This window comes from Hordeum vulgare, chromosome 2H (assembly GCF_904849725.1).
Source record: "Hordeum vulgare subsp. vulgare chromosome 2H, MorexV3_pseudomolecules_assembly, whole genome shotgun sequence".
Classification (NCBI taxonomy): domain Eukaryota; kingdom Viridiplantae; phylum Streptophyta; class Magnoliopsida; order Poales; family Poaceae; genus Hordeum; species Hordeum vulgare.
Genome location: NC_058519.1, coordinates 548641115 through 548663383, shown reverse-complemented (window position 1 = coordinate 548663383; position 22269 = coordinate 548641115).

The window sequence follows — 22269 nt, the reverse complement described above, 5'->3', positions numbered from 1 at the left end:
AGTTGGCAAACTATACTTTTCCACAACTACCCTTGATATGAATGAATGCGTTGCACCAGAATCAAAAAGTACCAATACTGGATGTGAATTTAGCAAAAACTTACCAACCACAGTATTGGGGTGATCATAGACCTCTTCAACATCAATGTGATTCACCTGAGCTCGAGGAAAAGGATCGTGCTTCTTTGCTGCAGAGTTGCCGTTGCCGTTTCCATTTCCCTGCTTGTTCTAGGGACATTCAGTGGCATAGTGTCCCGTCTTCTGACACTTGAAGCAGGTGATGTGATTCAGATCCTTCTGAGCTGGAGTTGAATGCTGCTGAGTGCCAGTACCGCCATTCTTGAAGTTGTTGTTGTTGCGGTGGTTACCATTTCCTCCATGGTTGTGGCCTCCATGGTTGTGCATAGGGTGGTTATGCTTGACATGCCCCCCAAACTTACCGGATCCAGTCCCGGTATTCCCTGAATAGGGGGTGTAGCGAGGCTTCTGCTGAGTGCCGGAGTTGAACTTTCCAATCCCATACTTCCGCTTGCGGTTCTCCATCTGCTGGTGTTTCCCCTCCAAGATGAGGGCCTTATCCACCAGCTCCTGGTAGTTGTTGAAGGTGGCTACAGTCAGCTGAATGCTCAGCTCATCATTGAGTCCTTCCAAGAACTTTTCCTTCTTGGCCGCATCATCGGCCACATCTCCAGGTGCATAACGGGCGAGCATGCTGAATTCATCGACATACTGAGCTACAGAGCGATTCCCCTGGCATAAGTTGCGAAACTCACGCTTCTTCAGACTCATTGCACCAGCTGAGACATGTGCGGTGCGGAAGGCTTGCTTGAACTGCTCCCAAGTGACTCCAGCAATGGGGTATGTGGTGGTGTAGTTCTCCCACCATGCAGCTGCCGGGCCTTCAAGTTGATGCGCGGCAAAGCGCACCTTCTCAGCTTCAGTACAACCAGCAGTGATAAGTTCCCGCTCCATCTTGCGGAGCCAATCATCTGCCACAATGGGCTCAATGCTGCTGGAGAAAGTTGGAGGGTTCAACCTCAGGAAACGGGTGAGATTGTCGGCCTGGGGTGGATGACGGTTGTTGTTATTGTTCTGGTTCTGGATGATCAGCTGCATTAGGGTGTTCTGTTGCTGAATCAACTGGGTGAGTTCCGGCGGAAAGTTGGAAGTAGGGGCACGTCTCGGAGGCATCTGATGTTTGTAGAGGGGTGAGATTAGCATAGAACAATGGTCTAAGAGTCATTACACTACCCATATGAAATGCAACAAACAAGTATCACACCACACATTTTATTCAATACCATCACAAGGTTCACACATGGGGATACAAAATTCGATAATCCTAAACATCGGCCTAAAACGTTTAACGATAAAATAAATTTGGTGGTCTAGTCTAAGTGTCCTCCTCAGAAAAGCATGGTGATGGGTCCTTCGGTGGAGCTTTCTTCATAGTCCTCGTCATTGCTGATCAAGGAGGCTACGTCGCCTTCGGGATGAAGGTTCTCGCCCATGTCCAGTTCCTCCTCCAGGTATGCAACTCGAGTCTTCACCTTCTCGATCCTCTCCAGAAAGTCCTTCACTTCCAGTTCGTGCTCATAGTGGGCTTCCCGGGCTGCTTCTTCGAGTTCGAGTTCGCGGAGCGACAGTTGCTTGATCTTCCTGGCGTTCTTGATCACACGATGCTCCAGAGTCCCGCTGTGCTTCTCCAAGGTCTGGCCATAAGACAAGAGAGCGTCCTTGGTCTTGCTTGAGATGATTTCTCCGTCTTCGCTTCTCCGAGATACCGTGAATAGGTATGGTGAAATAGGGCAGCCTTTGTACTCTTCCTTGATACGTCCGAGTGCACAATGGACTGCCATGTCCCTTCCGAGAATCCAGTTGGGTGCGATGAACTTGAAATCCACCGGCTCAGTGCGCGGCTCGAATGTCCTTCCGGGAACGTGCACCTCGATCCTGTAGCGTGAATCCTCCGGGTAAGATGAAGTCGGCTTCCCTGTGATAGTCGACAGAGCAATCCTCAAGTCCTTGGTGATCTGCACCAGCTCCTTTCCGAAAGGCATAGTGGCGTCGGGCTGGCAAAACTCCGTGAACTTAACAGGGATGAAGGTGGCCATCTAAAATATTGGAAAATCGGAGAGAAGTCAGAAATGATCAGAAGAGAAAATAGAGGATTTATAGACATAATAAAATAGTTTTCTTCCTAAGGCTTTTCCATTCCTAGAGGTTACGTCCTATGGTCAGCGTGTGCTCTGAATACCATTTCTGTAGCGACCCGACTCAAGACGAGTCAAGCCTCTGGTGTTTCCGTACCATCCCAAGAACATGCTGGTACACACTAAGTACATAATGTATATATTCAAGAGTTCAATCACACAGCTTTATTAATCGAAATCTCATAAGGAGTACTTTATTACAATAAAGGATTACAATAAAGTGGGTGAAGGCCATCTCATGAGATATCTAACGAAGGCTAGCGGAAGCATCAGGTAGACGAGTCCATCCGACTCCAGGGCATGTCGCCGAGCGTAGATCGTAGCCTCACTCCTGGTCGGAAAAGTACTCTACAACATGATACGTTGCAGCCGTGTAGGTCAGCATATGGAATATGCCGGCAAGTCATCAAAGAGAGGGGTAAAATAATAATCAACTATCTCTACATGCATATTTGGCAGGTGGGGCTATAAGTTTTGCATAAAGCCAATTTTATCCTACAACAAGAGGGGCTGGAAGCAAAATGTTACTACATTGTTTGTTGTTAACGAGATGGTTCCGCCAACCAATTCTCGTACCCGAATAGTTGTTAACACCCACATCATTATTAAGTTGTGTCGAGAGTTCAGGGAAATTTGAATGCCTTCGGCTCAAGTTGTCCATGACCGTGGACACGGCTAATCAATTAGGTTGGGGCACTCTGCAGAGTTTTGCACACGTTCCCCACAAGATTTGATCGCCTCCGTGTATGTCCTCGCACTTCAGGGTGTTTGAAGACCGGATGATCAAAACATGGTCTTTCAACGGGTCCCTCTGAATCCCTGTCGGTGCCCATCCATTCCTACTGTTCTTCTACATCTGCTAGCACCGCCTGTCCAGAGTCGCCGCATTGTCTAACCAAGCCAGAGCCCATAATGGCTTGTGGCTGTGCAGGTAAGCCTTGAGTCTTAAAGTCTCGTCCGTCTCTTCGAGCCTGGGTGAAGCTTTCCGCAGGATGTCATGGCCTCTCCAGCATCCCGGGTCATCCACTCGGTTCTCCAGGGAGCCGATCAACCGTCCTTCACCCAGAGTTGCATTGCATCCGAGGTCTTGAAAATCTTGTGTTAACCGGTCTTGATTATTTAATCAACCTCGCATCACTCGTGTTATGCACTCAACCGAAAACCCGTCTACTCAAGCATAGCAATAAGAAATTTGTCGTCCCGGGGCCAAGTATCGGGGTTGTTGTGTGCCTACCACATGATACTACAACCTATACTAAAATTTCCAAGTACCTAGGCAGCATGCAATTGGGAAAAGAAAGGTGAAACTACCATGCATCGAAAACATAGGAAAATAGTATGATCAAAATGACTTGCCTTGATGATAGTTGTCTTGATCGAGCGCTTCTAAGTAACAAGCTTCGCACTCCGGGTGATCTACCGATACAAACAAAATACACACCATATGCACTACAATCAAGCAACAAGTAAAAATAACATCACAAGTAAAAATTTGCTAAGGCCTAAGTGAAAGAATTTAATACACGTCACTAAGGCACAAACTTGTTTCTGTTAAAAACCCAAGTAAAAATATTTGAAATTTTTTGAAACTTCTACCACAGTAAGATATAATCACTAGGAAGCATTAGCAAAAAGAATCAACTCAAAATCATTTTTTTAAACTCCTGGAATAGGGAAATCAAGGTTTAAACTAAATCTGATTTAAATCATATTTGAAAATTTCAAACATAGACAAATTATATGTTTTTAAAAACTACAGAAAAATTGGGATCTACTGGAACAAGAATCAACATCATTGGACTTCGGGATCAAAAGTTATGGTCAAAACAAAACTGAAACTTTGCTGTTTTTGGAACTAAACAGAAAAAGAGAAACAATTGCTAACGGACAGGGGGTATACGTGGCGCTCTGTGAATGGCTGCGGGGGTGTGTGTTGCTGGTGTTAGGAGCAAACGGCCGAAGCCTAACAAGAACCCGCTTCGGCTAAGTAAAGTAAATAAAAACCGAGCGGTTTTGTTAGAAAACCGAAGGGGTATCTAGGAACTAATCTAGCGCGTCGGTGAAAGATCCAACGGTTACTGAGGAGGGGTGGGGTGCTCACCGGCGGGATGAACTCCGGCAGGAGCTCGACGGCGGCGGCGGCTTGGGCGCGGGCGGGGATGGCGCTTCAGAGGTTCTCCGGCGGCGGCGAGAGCTCCAGAGGGTGCGGGCGAGGGCGGCGAGCGCGATGGTGGCGTCGGGGAGTGCTCCGGGTGGCCGGAGGCGGTGCCTCGGGTGGCCGAAGGTGGCCGGCTTCGGTGCTCCGGCGAGGGCTGCGGCAGGGGGCTTGGGGGCGGCAGGACGGCGCGGCGATGTGGGGAACGGGGTGCGGGCGGCCGGGGCAGTACTTATAGGCGGGAGAGGAGCTCGGGGAAGGAAGGAGCAGGGGAATCGGAGGAGATCCCGGCGTACTTGGGAACTCGGGCTCGGCTCGGTTTTAGGAAGGGAGGAAGGAGGAAGGTTAGCGAAGGTGGGGGAGAGGTCGGGCGGTGGGACCCACGCGGCAGGGAGAGGGGCTGGGGATCTCGGGGTCGGCCAGCCGACCCGTAAGGGGATCGAGATCCCGGGCTTTGGGGGATTCGGCCCACAGCTTAAAACGCGCTGGCTGCGGTTTCCTTTTAAAAAAAAACTTTTCCTAATTCTAGTATTTTTCCAAAACAGAAAATAAAAGGGAATAAAAAGGAAACAAATAAAATATTTAATATGGGGTATTATATACCAAAAAAATCAGAAAAATATCCTCTACTCGAATAACATTTTTCCAAAGCAAAAATAAAAAACTTTAGAAAAATGTTTTTTTCAGAAATTCCCCTAAATGCTTTATTTCTTTTTTTGCAAATATTCTCACGATAAAACTTTGGATTTCTTGGCTCCAAATATTTCAGCAATGCCCCGCACTTTGGAAGGTCATTTTCCTCCGCTCTCTCTCTTGCGTGCAAGAGAGTATTTTCCCGGCATTTCTCGTTTGAGGAAAAATGGTAATGCAAAAAATGAAAAGTCGAAAGAATTCAAATGCCAACTTTATTTCAATCAATATGCATAGATGCTTAGCTACAATGTAAAACATTCCCAATTAGGAAAATTGGGATGTTACAAGTTCGAACCGTTTGAGCATGTCTTGAGTGTACTTGGCTTGTTTGATGAAGGTCCCTTCTAGGCCTTGTTTAATCTCGAACCCGAGGAAGAACTTCAACTCTCCCATCATGGACATCTCAAATTTCTCAGTTATTAGTGCAGAAAATTCTTCATTGAAGGAAATGTTAGGAGAGCCAAAGATAATATCATCAACATATAGTTGGCATATGAACAAATTCCCTTTAACCCTCTTAGTAAAAAGAGTGGGATCTATCTTCCCAATTTCAAACCCACGATCTTGTAACAACTCAGTAAGATACTCATACCACGCACGTGGGGCTTGTTTAAGGCCATAGAGTGCCTTATTAAGTTTGTACACATGATTGGGGAGCTTGGGATGTTCGAATCCCGGGGGTTGTTTGACATAGACCAACTCATTTAAAGGATCATTAAGAAAGGCACTTTTCACATCCATTTGTTGTAATTTGAAGTTATGATGAGAAGCAAATGCAAGTAACATGCGAATAGATTCTAGATGAGCAACAGGGGCAAAGGTTTCACCGTAGTCGATACCCTCGACTTGGGAGTAGCCTTGAGCCACCAGTCTTGCCTTGTTACGAATCACAATCCCATTGGCATCTTGCTTGTTCTTGAATATCCATTTGGTCCCGATGACATTATGTTCCTCCATTGGCCTAGGCACTAAATCCCAGACTTGGTTGCGCTCGAAGTTGTTAAGTTCTTCATGCATGGCCATAAGCCAATCCTCATCATCGAGCGCTTCCTGTACCTGTTGAGGTTCACAATATGAAACGAACGCGTGATGCTCACAATAATTCCAAATCTGTTGACGGGTGGATACTCCCCTTTTCAAACTGCCAAGTACATTCTTCATAAGATGTGACTTGACTTTCAGCTTGTTCGCAATCTTGGCTGCTCGATGCTCCAAGAGTTCTTCATTGGATAAGGGGGAGCATCGACTTGTTTACTTTGCTTGCCCTTGCGTCTTGAGCCTCCCTTGGCACCGACTGTTGGTGCTGCAGAAGGGAATTGTGAGACAGTATCCTGATCATCTTGTCCTTCGATTTGAGCAGGTTCACTCATTTGTTCTTGTATTTGTGATTGCTCTTGATCTTAATCTTGTGCTTCTACTTGGTCTGGATCTCGTGGTTGCACTTGATCTTGATCATGAGCAGGTTCGGAGTCTTGGGAGAGTGCTTGAATATCATGGGACACATCATCATTGTTGGGCAATTTATCTTGACCTTGAGCTTGTTCATTTTGTTGAGAGTCTTCTCTTTGTTCATCGGAAGCGTGTGGGGCTTGTGGAGGTGATGGCTCCACTTGAGTAGAGTATTGTCCTTCTCCTTCGGCCACAAGGGGTTCCTCAATGGGGATTATTTGACCAATCCCCATTCTTCTTATGGCCTGGGGAGGAATTTCATCACCTACATCACAAAGACCACTTTGCTCCACTTGGGAGCCATTATTTTCATCAAACTCCACGTTACACGTCTCCTCAATGAGTCCGGTGGACTTGTTGAGGACACGGTAAACATGAGAGTTTGTAGCATAACCAACAAAGATGCCCTCATATTCTCTAGAATCAAATTTAGCTAAACGTGCACCTTTCTTGAGAATGAAACACTTACAACCGAATACCCGGAAGTACTTGAGATTGGGTTTGTTTCCAGTTAGAATCTCATACGGAGTCTTGTTCAAGCCTTTGCGAATATAGAGTCGATTGGATGCATAACATGCTGTGTTGATGGCCTCTGCCCAGAAGTTATATGGAGATTTGAATTCTGCCATCATTGTCCTTGCAACGTCTATCAAGGTCCGGTTCTTCCTTTCTGCCACGCCGTTTTGTTGAGGGGTATATGGTGCAGAATATTGGTGTTTTATTCCCTCATCACCTAGAAACTCATCCAAGGTGTAGTTCTTGAACTCCGTGCCGTTGTCACTTCTAATCATCAAAATCTTTGCTTCATGTTGACGTTGGGCTTCTTTAGCAAAGTTGATGACAGTTTGTTGAGTTTCACTCTTCTTTTTGGAGAAATATACCCAGGTATATCTTGAGTAGTCGTCAACAATCACCAAGCAATACTTTCTGCCTCCAAGACTATCAAATGACGGAGGGCCAAACAGATCCATATGGAGAAGCTCCAATGGCCTCTTAGTGTAGATAAGAGTCGTTGGACGATGAGCAGTTTCATGAATCTTTCCTTCAATGCAGGCACTGCAGACACGATCCTTAGTAAAACTCACATTTGTTAGTCCACGAATATGGTCCCCTGTCAGAAGACTTTGCAAAGATCTCATATTGACATGAGCTAAACAGCGATGCCAAAGCCAGCCCACATCAACTTTAGCCATTAGACATGTCGCGGTCTTAGGGGGTCGCTTTGAGAAGTTCACCACATAAAGACCATTTTCGACATATCCAACATAGGCTACTTTAAGAGTCTTGCTCTGATGGGGTTATAGTCCTAGGGTAGGGTCATAGGCCTGCCCTATAGGTCCTACCCAAGGACTACCCTTCATAAGGGACAAGGCCATTAGTCAGCTCCGACTGAATTAATGACTTCCCATCATCCAGTCGGTGACAATTCCTCCATCATCCAGTCGGAGACGACCATTCGAAGCGTATCAAACTTACCGACTGGATTCCACTCTATACATCGTAACCCCCCTGGAGGGCAACGGTCATACATTTCCCTGTACCTTTATTGGCATTTAAGACACACGTTACCTGTAACGTATGCAGTTATTCACCACTACTCCACCCCTGTGCACCGAACCGTTGTGAAGGGCAGCGTACTCTATATAAGCCGTCCTTCCCCAGCGATGCAGGGGTTAGCAATTCACTGTAATCCATATTCCACTCGACAACAAGCTCCCAAGAGCACTGAGACGTAGGGCTTTTACCTCCACCGTAGAGGGGCCTGAACTCATACAACCTTGCCGTAGCTAAGGCTCTGCCCATCCTTTCGTACCCTACACATCTACTATCAGACTTATACCCACGACAGTTGGCGCCCACCGTGGGGCAGGCATCTAAGCGACTTCCGGCGAGTTTGCGACTACATTTTTTCATCATGTCATCCGGTTGAGATCTGAGCATGGGTCACGAGATCCTCTTCGGCGCTCTCTCCTTCATCGTCGACGATTTGGCATGGCTTCGGGATGCCCCTCTCGACGTCGAGGCGCTCCCAGTCGCGGGGCTACGCACTTCCGTGCCGGCGCCCGCGGTATTCTTCTTCTCCAGCAATCGGCTCCGGTGTCGACCTACGCCGCCGTCGTGCGCCGCAACAAGCGGTCCCGCCGTCCGCGGCTCCAGCGTTGGGTGCAACACGCCCAGGCCCGCCAGAACACGTCCTCGCAAGTGGTGGTCCTAGAGTCGGTTGTGGTTGCGCCGCCGTCCCAGCGCTCGGACTCGGTTCCGACTGAGTTTCCTTCCGAGTACTTGGGTCGTGGGCCTGCAGCTGAAGTGCACATGGCCAACTCCCATGAAAGTCCTCGCCAAACTGGCCGGAACGAGCACGAGGTTAGCGAAACATCTGGCGCTTGCCGTCAGCCCCGCCGTTCTGCCAGTCGGCGCACTCATCAGAGCAACGTGGAGGTGTTCCGCACACCCGTCCTCAACCTGGCTGCCGCCGCCAAGATAGTCGATTCCCTCCAGCCGACTGATTCAGAGGCTGGCAGAGGGATCAAGCAGATCCGTGCCCTGCTGCACACGGCACAGCAGCAAAATTCGGCGGTCTCCAAGTCGCACAACAGGATCCACAATAGTTCTGTTCGCGCGAACACGCATTGGTCAGTTCACAGTCCCAGTTCTCATCAGCGACACAGGGGAGGCAGCCGTTCCATGAATCCCGAAAATCGTCGCCGCTCACGCACCCCTCCGTGGGGTGGGCCCTACGGACCCCGACATCATGATGATCGGTGTTCAGTCGGTGACACTTATGATCCAAGGCCCGACGCGAGAGGGCATATCGCCCAGAGGAGGGTCGACAGGGGCCGAGCCCACCGCGATGGTCGCGATATGGACCGTCCGAGTGGAAGCAGGACCATCGTCTCTGGTCCCGAGTGTTTCAGTCAAGCCATCCGTTCGGCTGACATCCCTCCCAACTTCGGATTGGCAACGGGGATCAACAAGTTTACAGGAGAATCCAAGCCAGAAACGTGGCTGGATGACTACCGAGTGGCAGTCCAGATCGGAGGAGGGGACGACCACGTCGCCATGAAACACCTCCCTCTGATGCTCGACGGCTCGGCACGAGCGTGGCTGAACCAGTTGGCTCCCTCAAGCATCTACAGCTGGGCAGATCTAGCCCGACTCTTCATCAGGACCTTCGAAGGGACGTGCAAACGCCCTGCTGGCCTCGTGGAGCTCCAGCATTGTGTCCAGAAGCAGAATGAGCCCCTGCGCGATTTCATTCAGCGTTGGACGACCCTCTACCACACGGTGGAGAACGTCACAGAGCACCAAGCAGTCTGCGCCTTCAAGGCAGGCGTGCGGTACAGAGATCTGTACCTGAAGTTCGGTCGAACACGCGACATCTCCATGAGCAAGATGATGGAGATAGCAGCACGCTATGCAAATGGCGAAGAAGAGGACCGCATTCGTAGCGGCAAGCACAAAGCAGTCGCCGATGGAGATGGGAACAACACTCGGAAGCAGAAGCAGAAAGCCCCGTCCACTCCGCAGGGAGAGGCCGCAGCCGTTACCAATGCCAAGTTCAAGGGCAAGGGGAAGGCTCAGTTCGCTCCCAAGAAGAAGCAGTTCAGAAACCCCATCCTGGACCAACCATGTCCAATCCACACGAAGATGGATGAAGAGGGCAACACCATATATCCGAAGCATACCACTCGACAATGTCGCCTCCTGATCCAGGGGTTCGGCGAAGGGCAACCGAGTGAAAAGGGCAATGAACAGGATGAGGAGGACAAGGAGGATCCGTTCCCCCAAGTCCATGCAACACTGATGATTTTTGCTGACGTTGAGAGCAAGAGTCGACTGAAGCTGGTGAACAGGGAGGTGAACATGGCCACGCCGACCAACCCTACGTTCCTCAAATGGTCTCAGACTGCGATCACCTTTGACCAGTCGGATCATCCAGCACACGTACCCACCCCAGGGAGGCAGGCTCTGGTCGTCGACCCGGTGGTGGAGGGAGTCCGACTGCGCAAAGTACTCATGGACGGCGGTAGTGGCTTGAACATCATGTACGCTGACACTCTCAAGGGGATGGGCATTCCGATGTCCAAACTTAGCGAGAGCAGCATGCAGTTCCATGGAGTCGTCCCTGGACGAAAGGCCAAGTCACTCGGCCAGATCGCGTTGGACGTCGTCTTCGGCTCCGACAAGAACTTCCGCAAGGAGAAGATGACGTTTGAGGTGGTGGACTTCCAGAGTGTGTACCACGCAATTCTGGGCCGCCCGGCGTATGCACGTTTCATGGCCCGTCCATGTTACGTGTACCTGAAGCTGAAGATGCCAGGCCCAAAAGGTGTGATCACTATCACCGGCAATCGGCAACGGGCCGAGGAGTGTCTGCAGCAGGGATCGAGGATCGCCAATCAACAGATGGCTGTCCTCGAGCTTGACGAGTATAAGAAAACAGTCGACCCCGCTGACTTGATGCATTCGAAGAAGCCAGCTTCGGAGTCCGCATTCCAGTCGGAGGGAGAGACGAAGAAGGTCAGCATCCACCCGAGGGACGACACCACTGCCCCTACAAACATCTCCACCACCCTCGATCCTAAATAGGAAGTCGAGCTCATCCAATTCCTCCGTGAGAACTGGGACATCTTCGCATGGAAGCCTGTTGACATGCCAGGTGTACCCACGGAGTTGGCTGAGCACCGACTGCATGTGGATCCCGCCGCTCGGCCTATCCGAGAACGCTTGCGCCGGTCCGCCGCGCACAAGAGGAAGGCAATCGGAGAAGAGGTGGCTAAGCTTTTGGCAGCCAACTTCATTCCCGAGGTACACCACTCCGAGTGGCTCGCCAATGTCGTCATGGTGCCCAAGAAGGACAAGTCTCTCCGAATGTGCATCGACTTCAAGCATCTCAATAAGGTCTGCCCGAAAGACCATTTCCCGCTCCCCCGCATCGATCAAATTGTCGATTCGACTGCGGGCTGCGAGCGTTTGTCATTCCTTGATGCCTACTCGGGCTATCATCAGATCCGTCTGTATGGCCCCGATGAATTAAAAACAGCCTTCATCACCCCATTCGGGTGCTTCTGCTACATCACTATGCCATTTGGTTTGAAGAATGCAGGAGCAACCTTTATGCGCATGATCCAAAAATGCTTCCTTGACCAGATCGGTCGAAATGTGGAGGCGTATATGGATGATATCGTAGTCAAGTCACGCAAAGGTTCCGACCTGCTGACTGACTTGGCAGAAACATTCGCCAACCTTCGTAGGTACGATATCAAGCTCAACCCAGCCAAGTGTTCATTCGGTGTTCCGAGCGGAAAGTTACTCGGTTTCTTCGTTTCCGAACGAGGGATCGATGTCAACCCCGAAAAGATCGGGACCATCGTCCGAATGGAGCGGCCGGTCAGAATACACGATGTTCAAAGGCTGATAGGTTGCCTAGCGGCTTTGAGTAGGTTTATCAGTCGACTCAGCGAGAAGGCACTTCCTCTGTACCGACTCATGAAGAAATCATATACTTTCGAGTGGACCGATGAAGCCCAAATCGCATTCGACGACCTCAAAGTCCTACTTTCCACCTAGCCGGTTCTTACTGCTCCGCTCAGTAAAGAACCCCTTCTTCTGTACATCGCGGCTACAAATCAAGTCGTCAGCACTGTTCTCACAGTCGAACGAGAAGAAGAAGGCAAAACATACAAGGTTCAGCGGCCAGTGTATTATGTCTCCGAAGTCCTGACTCCTTCTAAGAAGAGGTATCCCCACTATCAAAAACTTATCTACGGGATTTACATGACTGCGAAGAAGGTGGCTCATTATTTGCAAGACCACTCGATGTCTGTCGTTTCTGATGCTCTGTTGTCAGAAATCCTACACAATCGGGACGCATCGGGCCGAGTGGCGAAGTGGGCAATGGAGATGTTATACTGTGACATCAAGTTCGAGGCCAAGAAAGCTATAAAGTCTCAAGCCCTGGCTGACTTCATAGCAGAATGGGTAGAACAACAACAAGCGACCCACATCCACTCGGCTCATTGGACAATGTTCTTCGATGGGTCCAAGATGTTGAATGGCTCCGGCGCTGGCGTTGTGATCATATCGCCAAAGGGTGACAAACTCAAGTATGTGTTGCACATACACTTTGATTCCTCCAACAACGAGGCAGAGTATGAAGCTCTCCTTTATGGACTGCGCATGGCCATCGCACTCGGCGTCCGTCGCCTGATGGTCTATGGCGATTCAGATTTGGTAGTTAATCAAGTGATGAAGGAGTGGGACGTCAGGAACCCCACCATGACCACATACTGCAATGCAGTGAGGAAGCTCGAGAAAAAGTTGGAAGGTCTAGAACTCCACCATGTTCCGTGACTGAAAAACCAGGCAGCTAATGAGTTGGCAAAACTCGGATCCACTCGGAGACCAGTCCCGAGTGACGTCTGCCTCGAGCACCTTCACCTTCTCTCAGTTAAAGAAGATCCTTTCACAGAGGAACCCGTACAACCAAAGAGCTCGACAGATCCGACTGAAGTCGAAGTCCCTGCTGTGGTTGATTTGATCATGGAGATTCTTGCTATCATCCCCGATTGGACTGTGCCGTTTATTGCATACATCCTGAGGCAAGAATTACCAGAAGACGAAGTCCAAGCCAGACAGATCGTCTATAGGTCAAAGTCGTTCACTGTCATTGATGGCCAGCTGTACAAAGAAAGCATTTCAGGCGTTCTTCAACGATGCATCTCCCCTGAGGAGGGACAGTTAATCCTGGAAGAAATTCACTAGGGAACCTGCGGTCATCACGCCTCCTCAAGGGCAATCGTCGCCAAAGCATTCAGAGCTGGCTTCTTCTGGCTGCAGGCGAATGAAATGGCAAAGGATATGGTCGACCGATGCGAAGGCTGTCAGTTTTATTCTAACAAGTCCCACAAGCCAACATCTACGTTGAAGACAATCCCTCTTGTTTGGCCGTTTGCAGTATGGAGATTAGATACAGTCGGTCCATTCAGGATAGGCCAAGGGGGATTCACACATCTGTTGGTGGCAGTCGAAAAGTTCACAAAGTGGATTGAAGCCAAGCCCATCAAGAAGCTCGACGCCCTCACGGCCATCAAGTTTGTCAGAGACATCATCTCCAGATTCGGGGTACCTCACAGCATAATCACTGACAATGGAACAAACTTTGACTCGGACAGATTCAAAAGTTTCTGTACAGGCCAAGGTATCCGAGTGGATTTTTCATCTGTGGCGCATCCCCAAACAAACGGACAAGCAGAGTGGGCGAATGGACTTATTCTGCAAGGTTTGAAGCCTCGACTCCTGCGAGAAGTGGGACATGCCGCCGGCGCATGGGTCACCGAGCTGCCTTCGGTGCTTTGGGGTCTCCGCACAACCCCAAATAGATCTACAGGGCGATCCCCGTTCTTCCTCGTTTACAGAGCAGAGGCAGTCCTTCCGAGTGACTTGCTTCACAACGCTCCACGAGTTGAACTCTTCTCCGAAGCTGAAGCAGAGCAAGCAAGGCAAGACAGAGTGGATCTTCTAGAAGAGGAGCGCGAGATGGCACTGACTCACTCAACCATTTATCAACAAGACCTGCGGCGCTTTCACGCGCGACATGTCAGGAGTCGTACATTCCAAGCAGGCGACCTGGTGCTCCGAGTGGATCAACAGAGACCTCACAAGTTGGCTCCCGCCTGGGAAGGACCCTTCATCATCTCCAAGGTGCTGAACAACGGGGCATATCAACTCTACAACCTCGACACGGAAACGGACGAGCCGCGAGCATGGAACGGAGATCTCCTGAAGCGCTTCTACACGTGACCGTCGACTGAAGCAATGTAAAGAACAAGTATCGTTGAAGTAATACAAAGCAGATTGAGTTTTTGCAAGTTCAAAATTCTTCCGAGTTCGCAGACTCCGGTCTTAAAAAAAACTTAGCTGCGAACCAGAATCGCCTAAGTACAAACTTTCTCCGAGTGTGCACTAAACGTCGCACTCGGGGACTTAGCTGCGAACCAGAATCGCCTAAGTACAAACTTTCTCCGAGTGTGCACTAAACGTCGCACTCGGGGACTTAGCTGCGATCCAGAATCGCCTAAGTACAAACTTTCTCCGAGTGTGCACTAAACGTCGCACTCGGGGACTTAGCTGCGATCACGAATCGCCTAAGTACAAACTTTCTCCGAGTGTGCACTAAACGTCGCACTCGGGGACTTAGCTGCGATCACGAATCACCTAAGTACAAACTTTCTCCGAGTGTGCACTAAACGTCGCACTCGGGGACTTAGCTGCGATCACGAATCTCCTAAGTACAAACTTTCTCCGAGTGTGCACTAAACGTCGCACTCGGGGACTTAGACGCGATCCAGAATCGCCTAAGACTAACTTTCTCTGAATGTGCACTAAACGTCGCACTCGGGGACTTGTGTGTGATCAAGAATCGCCTGAATAGAAAGCTTCCTCCGAGTGTATCTTACAAATCCACTCGGAGGCTTAGCAGACCCTCAGTGAGGCTCATGTAGATGTCAAGACAACTGATAATTACATGAGTAGCAGAACCTCATTGAGGCTCATCTAGATGTCAAGACAACTGACAATTACATGAGTAACAACTCGCTCCGAGTACGACCTTACAGTCGCACTCGAAGACTTAGCCGCGATCACGAATCGCCTAAGTACACAATTGCCTTCGAGTGTATCCTACAGATCCACTCGGAGACTCAGCAGACCCTCAGTGAGGCTCATGCAGATGTCAAGACAACTGACAATTACATGCTCCGCATGTTTGCCATTGGCTTCACCAAGAAACGCCAAACAAAAACCACGAGCCAAAATCGTGTCAACAACTCTTTGGCAAAGGAAGAGCAAAAGGTTCGATTCAAATTCCAAGTTTGTCTGAAGATAGTTGGTTCGGTGTAGATCAAGCTTGTCCACACCGAACCACGAATGTGACGGCCAACAGCAGTGGCCAAAGTTTCATACAACTAACACTCGGCATACCGAGGTAAAAGTTTTCTCAAACATCGTCAGGACTGGCACTGGGACTGGCAGGCTCCACGAAAGTGTCGAGGTCGATCCCGTCTGCGATGCGAGTGCCGCTCTCAAGGAAGGTCTCCATGAAATCTTCGAATCGAAGCTTTTTGGTGTTGGCGAATTGCAACGCCTTCAGCTTCTCTTCGCGAGCCTCCTTGCAGTGCACTCGGACTAGCGACAGCGCCACGTCCGCACCACAGCGAGCCGCAGACTTCTTCCATGCCTGCACTCGGTTCGGGACCTCCTCCAGCCGAGTCATCAACGCTTCCATCTCTTGCCGGGACTCGTCTTCGGGCCACAACTCCTTGTCGATTCGGCCGACGACCTCTCTCAGTCGACTGATGAAAGGTCCCACTTTACCTAGACGAATGTGCGCTCGGAGCATGTCTCGATTGGCGTCGTCGCCGAGTGGAACGTCCGGAATAACCGACCGCTCAACATCAGCTGCTTCAGGCTCAGCGTCCATACAAAAATCTGCAAAGACAAGACGAGCAGCAAGTAAGCGCCCAATGAATTACGCAGTCAACAAGCACTCGGAAAAACATAACTTACCACCAAGAAGCGCAATCATCTGCCTTGCCCAGTCACTGACGTACTTCTCCTGTGATATACAACGCGTGTTCATCACCGTCATATGCCCCATCAGCTCGGTTCTTTGTTTCCCCATTTTCTCCACTTCGGCCACCAATGCCTTGTTCGCCTCACGGGACTCCTCCAAGGACTTCTCTCGTTCCACCAGAACACTCTTCATACCATCCAAGGAAAGAATTGCTGCATCCAGTTCCGCAGCAAACTGAATCTTTTCAGCCTTCAGTGTGTTGTACGCTGACCCCATCTCGCAAGTCTTCTGCAAGTCAGCGCGAAGAGACGATCAGAAAAATTCAACAAGGACAACAATAAAAACTCGAAGTTCTTCAGACCCATGCCGACGCAAGCAGTCGACAACGGTCTCGGGGACTACACCCAGTGGGTTCACTAAGAGTGACCCCACTAGAATGAAGCTCAAATAGGTCCGCCCTATTGAGATACATAACACAACAAACCTATGAGGCTACTACTACCCGACCTGAGTAAAACTACTCTCGGGGACTAATCCAGTAGGCGCACTCGGAGTGCCCCCACCGGTAACATTCGAACAGATTAGTTTTGATCTGATCAAGTTAAATAAAATGTATATAAAGACAACTGCCAGTGCAAGCACTCGACAGAAGTCTCGGGGACTACACCCACTGGGTTCACTAAGAGTGAACCCACCGCAAACTAATCATTCTGTATCCGAGTATCTGGCTTAAACACCCAGTGGGTTACAAGGGGAAAGCAAATACTTACTAGCCCACTTACTCGGATATCGTCCTGGAGCTCCAAGCTTCGCTTGTACACAGACGCGATGGAGTCGTACACTCTCTTGGCATCACCCGCCATCAACTCCGCCTGCACCATGGCCCCCTTGGCAGCTCCCATCTGATCTTCCGGAAGACGCTGGATGTCGTACTGGACAGTCGACGGACCTGGCACCACGAGAGACTCCTTGGGCATCCCAAGTCCTGCTCGAGTCGATTCAGCAACGATGAGCGCCGTGTCAGTCGACGACATCGTCTCGGTTGGCGGCACGTCCATGGCAGGAGTAGTAACAGACGGAACAGCCTCAAGGACAGGCGCCGCAGCTTGCTCGGACCTCTTCTGATCGTCCTCCTCCACATGGATCACCTCTGAAGGAAGCCCGACCAAACGACGTGAGACCACAGGAAAAAAGACAAGACCAAAGACAGAATTCGTGAAACAATAATGTAAGCTCTCGGAGTCGCCACGACGTACCTTTCTGGGACGTGGCAACGTTGTCCGTATCCATGGGATCGTCTTCCTGGCGTGGCACAGAAGTGGCGGAGGTGGCAGCTTTGTCGAGTTAAATTCATTCGACCAATAAGCATGAGTTCAATCAAATACTAGAAGAAGATAAAAGAACAATGCACTTACGCTGAAGCGACGGGAACGGCGATCCTCATCCGCGGCAAAGCCTTCCGAGGCTTGGATCCGCTCGGTTTGGCCACCTTAGAGGGCTGGCCCGCGGGCTCAGCAGCAGAGTCCCTGGTCCTTTTTGTGCTCCGAGTACTCGGAACCACGGGAGAAGCTGGCAAGGCACTCGGAACCACAGGAGGAGCTGGCGGGGCACTCGAGGCCGCTGGGGGAGCCGACGGAGCCACAGGTTCATGACGACGTTTAGTCCGAGGCTCTAGCGGTGGGGGTGGCGAGCTCTGTTCCTCATCTTCCCCCTCTTCTTCTCCGGACTCCTCCTCCGTCTCTCCACTGTCGGAGACGTACTCAACACTCTCCATGCTGCCCTCCTGGCTACCTTCCTCTTCCTCAGCCGGATTCCCGTTCGAGACAGGAGAAAACCAGTTGGTCCATGCCTACACGAGATACAGTCGACAACATCAGACGTCAGACAGTGATACAAGAAAAAGCGATAAATCGAAGACAATTGTGTGCACTCGACAAGTTATACTCACCTCATTCGGAGGAGGGTTGTCCGTGCGGAAGGGCTTCACTCGCCGGACTCCTCTGGGGTTATCGCAGGCGCCTGTGATGTTGAGGACCCACGACGCCACAATCTCCCCGGTCACGCACTTGGGGTTAGTCCGAGTAGAGTCCTCAGGCCCCGTGTAGTGCCACATGGCGTGGTGTCGAGCTTGCAAAGGCTGGATACGCCGACCCAGAAAAATCTCTAGCAAGTCTATGCCAGTGACCCCCTTTCGGACAACCTCTACCAGCGCATCAACCAGAGGCTGGATCTGGATCTTCTCCATCTTCATGAGCGCAAGCTGCCTAGGCGGAGCCGGTCGGTCTAAGCTAAAAGGTGGCACACCAGTTGCGGCATTCGGGCAAGCAACATCCTGGCAGTAGAACCAAGCCGACTGCCAGTTCCTAACAGATTCAGACAACTGAAGAGCGGGATAGCTACTTTTACTTTTCTTTTGGAAGCCTAAGCCTCCGCAGAGCTGGAGGAGGTGAGTTTTGTCATCCGACTGGCTAAGCCTTTTGATGGTTTGAGATCTAGCAGAGAATATGTGCTTAAAGAGCCCCCAATGGGGAGGACAGCCGATAAAACACTCGCACAGCACGACGAAGGCACAGAGATGAGCTATTGCATTGGGAGGGAAATGGTGGAGCTGCGCCCCGAAGTGGTTCATTATACCTCTGAAGAAGGGATGAGGAGGCAGAGAGAAGCCTCGGTGCACGTGGCTGAGCAGCAAGACGCGCTCCCCCTCCTGGGGCGCCGGCTCCGTCTCGCCCTCCTCCGGCAACCTCCACTTCTTGTGCTCGATCATGCCGTGCTCCACCAGCTCCAACATGTCTTCCTCCGTCACCGTGGAGGGGAGGAAATCCCCTTGGATCCAACCCGCCGGCAGAGCTCGCTGCCGCCGCTGAGCAGGAGCCGCCGCCTTCTTCTTCTTCGGCGCCTCGAGCTTGCTTGTCTGCCCCTTCGTCATGGCGGAGGCTGCGGATCCGCGGAGGAGGAAGGGAAGGAAGGATCTCGGGATGCGCAGGAGGTCACGAGAGAAGCGGGGCAAGTGCGAGATGTCAGGCGAGTGCAACGAAAAACCCTCGCTGTAGAGGTTTAAATAAGGTTCCGACTGGGTCACTAGCAGGTGGCCCCGAAATCTTATCCCCCGACCGGTCGCTGCGATATTAGTGGAGAAGATGAAGGCACGGAAATCGAGGCGGCAGATACTACTCGATTACGATGTCGTCATCCCCGCCGAGCGCGCGGCAACCGAAATTTGAGGATCCCAGAAAATCCACCGCTGTCAGTTGACTGGTCACGTCAAAAGATTCCACAGAAGCACTCGGTCCCTGGCGGTTCGTTTCACAGATACATCCATTCAGATCACTGGTCAAGAGGATAAAATGGATCGAGGCAAACAACGCCAAAGTCATGCCCATACGAGTCGGATCCGTACTCCAAGCGTCGCTTCGTTGTTCCAACCCCGATCCATTCGGGGACTAATGATGGGGTTATAGTCCTAGGGTAGGGTCATAGGCCTGCCCTATAGGTCCTACCCAAGGATTACCCTTCATAAGGGACAAGGCCATTAGTCAGTTCTGACTGAATTAAGGACTTCCCATCATCCAGTCGGTGACAATTCCTCCATCATCCAGTCGGAGATGAGCATTCGGAGCGTATCAAACTTACCGACTGGATTCCACTCTGTACATCGTAACCCCCCTCGAGGGCAACGGTCATACGTTTCCCTGTACCTTTATTGGCATTTAAGACACACGTTACCTGTAACGTATGCAGTTATTCACTACTACTCCACCCCTATGCATCGAACCGTTGTGAAGGGCAGCGTACTCTATATAAGCCGTCCTTCCCCACTCGTGCAGGGGTTAGCAATTCATTGTAATCCATATTCCACTCGACAACAAGCTCCCAAGAGCACTGAGACGTAGGGCTTTTACCTCCACCGTAGAGGGGCCTGAACTCATACAACCTCGCCGTAGCTAAGGCTCTGCCCATCCTTTCGTACCGTACACATCTACTGTCAGACTTATACCCATGATATGCTCCTCAGGAGGACCACAATATCAAGATTAAAGAATGTGGAAAAACCCATAATTGCAAGTTGACAAACCGAAAGTAAATTGTAGGCAAGTGACTCAACAAGCATGACCTTCTCAATAGATAACTCTTGGGAGACGACCACCTTACCGAATCCCAATACCTTTGACGAGGATGCATCGGTGAATTGGACATGGGTGGGCATAGATGGAGAAGGATGCACATCCACCACTAAGTCCTTGCTTCCGGTCATATGATTTGTTGCTCCACTATCGAGCAACCATGACACCCCAACGGAAGCAAACTCCTGCAATAGATCAAGGCTTGGTTTTAGGTACCCATTTTTTAATGGGCCCTTTCATGTTAGAGACAAGGGTCTTAGGAACCCAGATAGCCCATTCAATATACTCATCGTAGGAACCAACAAATCTGGCATAAACATGCCCATCTCTAGCACAACATAAGACATAAGAAGAATTGAGTTTGCCGGCTGTGTTAGTAGGAATGGTTTTGCCCTTCTTGAGGTTTCCATAGTCCACCTTCTTCCTGTTCACCTTCTGAGTCCCCTCACCCTCTTTGACAAAGATGTCCATGAGGGTAGGAGATCGTTTGTTCATGTTCCTCCTTTTACCTTTTGACTTGGAGGTAAGTCCAAGTCCCTCCTTTCCTACAACACCCTTTTGAGTGCTCAAGAGGTCGTTCAGGCTCTTCTCACCTTGTATGCATGCCACAAGGCCCTTCTCAAGTTTCTCCTTTAACTTGGCATTTTCCTCCACAAGATGTACATGCTCACAACAGGGGTTAGTTGCACAATCATTATCAATTAACACAAAGGGAGGACAAGTAGAGATCTCCTTGGTAAGCTTTGCTTGGAGTTGATCATGAGACTCTTTCAGAGAGAAATGAACACCTTTCAAGACCTTGTGGGCCTTGTCAAGTGTGTCAAACTCCTCTTTGAGTCTGTCATGGCCAACCCCAAGAGCACACTTTTAAGACTTAAGCATACGAGTAAGAACAAGATCATGATCTAGTTTCTTTTGCATTTTAGCACAGTCATCGTTATATGACTCCTCAAGAGCCAAACGAAGAGTGTGCTCCTTTTCTAGAGCATTAGATAATTCAGCAGTTTCATCGGCGTAGTCACGACTATGTCCCTGAAGCTCAGAGATGGTCTCCTCATGAGACTCAATGAGGTCAGTGGCATCACCCAGTTGTTCCAAGAGAGCAACAAAGTGCTTCTTGGGTTCTCCCTTAATAGTGCACAGAAACTTGTCAAGATCATGCTCATTAAGTTCCCCAACATCACTATCTTCAACACAATTTAACAATGAAGGAGCAGAAGCGATGTTGGTCTTAATGTTGGGAGTTACCTGATTGATACCTTTTACCATGAGGCACTTGGTGATGTGGTTCTCGTTGGGGGCGTTGAAGAGAGACACCTTCTGGGGAGAGGTAGTGGCGATAGCAACAGTTGCCGTTGCCACTGTATCATCATCATCATCATCATCGGAAGGGTATTCTTCAAGGGCCACCATTCCTTTTGGGTAGGGTTTCTTCACAAAGTTGTTCTTGATTGGAAATGATTTGGTTTTGTCTTTGCGAATGAGCTTGCCCCCGTTGTCTTCCCTTTTCTCATAGGGACATTCGGCCATGAAGTGACTCACGTTACCACAGTTATAACATGTCCTTACTCTTTGTTTGGGTTTGAATCCACTCGAGTTGTTCTTGGTGAAGGTGGGTCTTGAGTTCCTCTTGTTGCCCCAGAATTGCCTTGATGCAAGAGCCATGTGCTCATGATAGGGATACTTTGTGTCTTCAGGGCAGCTCTCCTTTTCATCATCCTCTTCTTCTTCTTCAGGCATTGCTTTTGCTTTCAACGCAAGGTTGGGTGAAGTTGTCTTTGAGCGAACACGAGCAAGTGCATTGTCGGCTGTTTCGTTCATGATTGACATTGCAATGAATTCATCCAACACCTCACTGGAAGACAAGGAGTGGAAGTCTGGCCGCTGACGAATGATAGATGACATGGCTTTGTTGAAAGGCATGATGGCTTTGAGAAACTTGCGCTTGACCCATGTATCATCCACATCCTTGCTCCCATGATCCTTGAGTGCCACAGCAATAGCAGTCACCCTCCGATAGAGATCACGAGGGTCCTCGTCTTCCTTCATCACAAACTCATC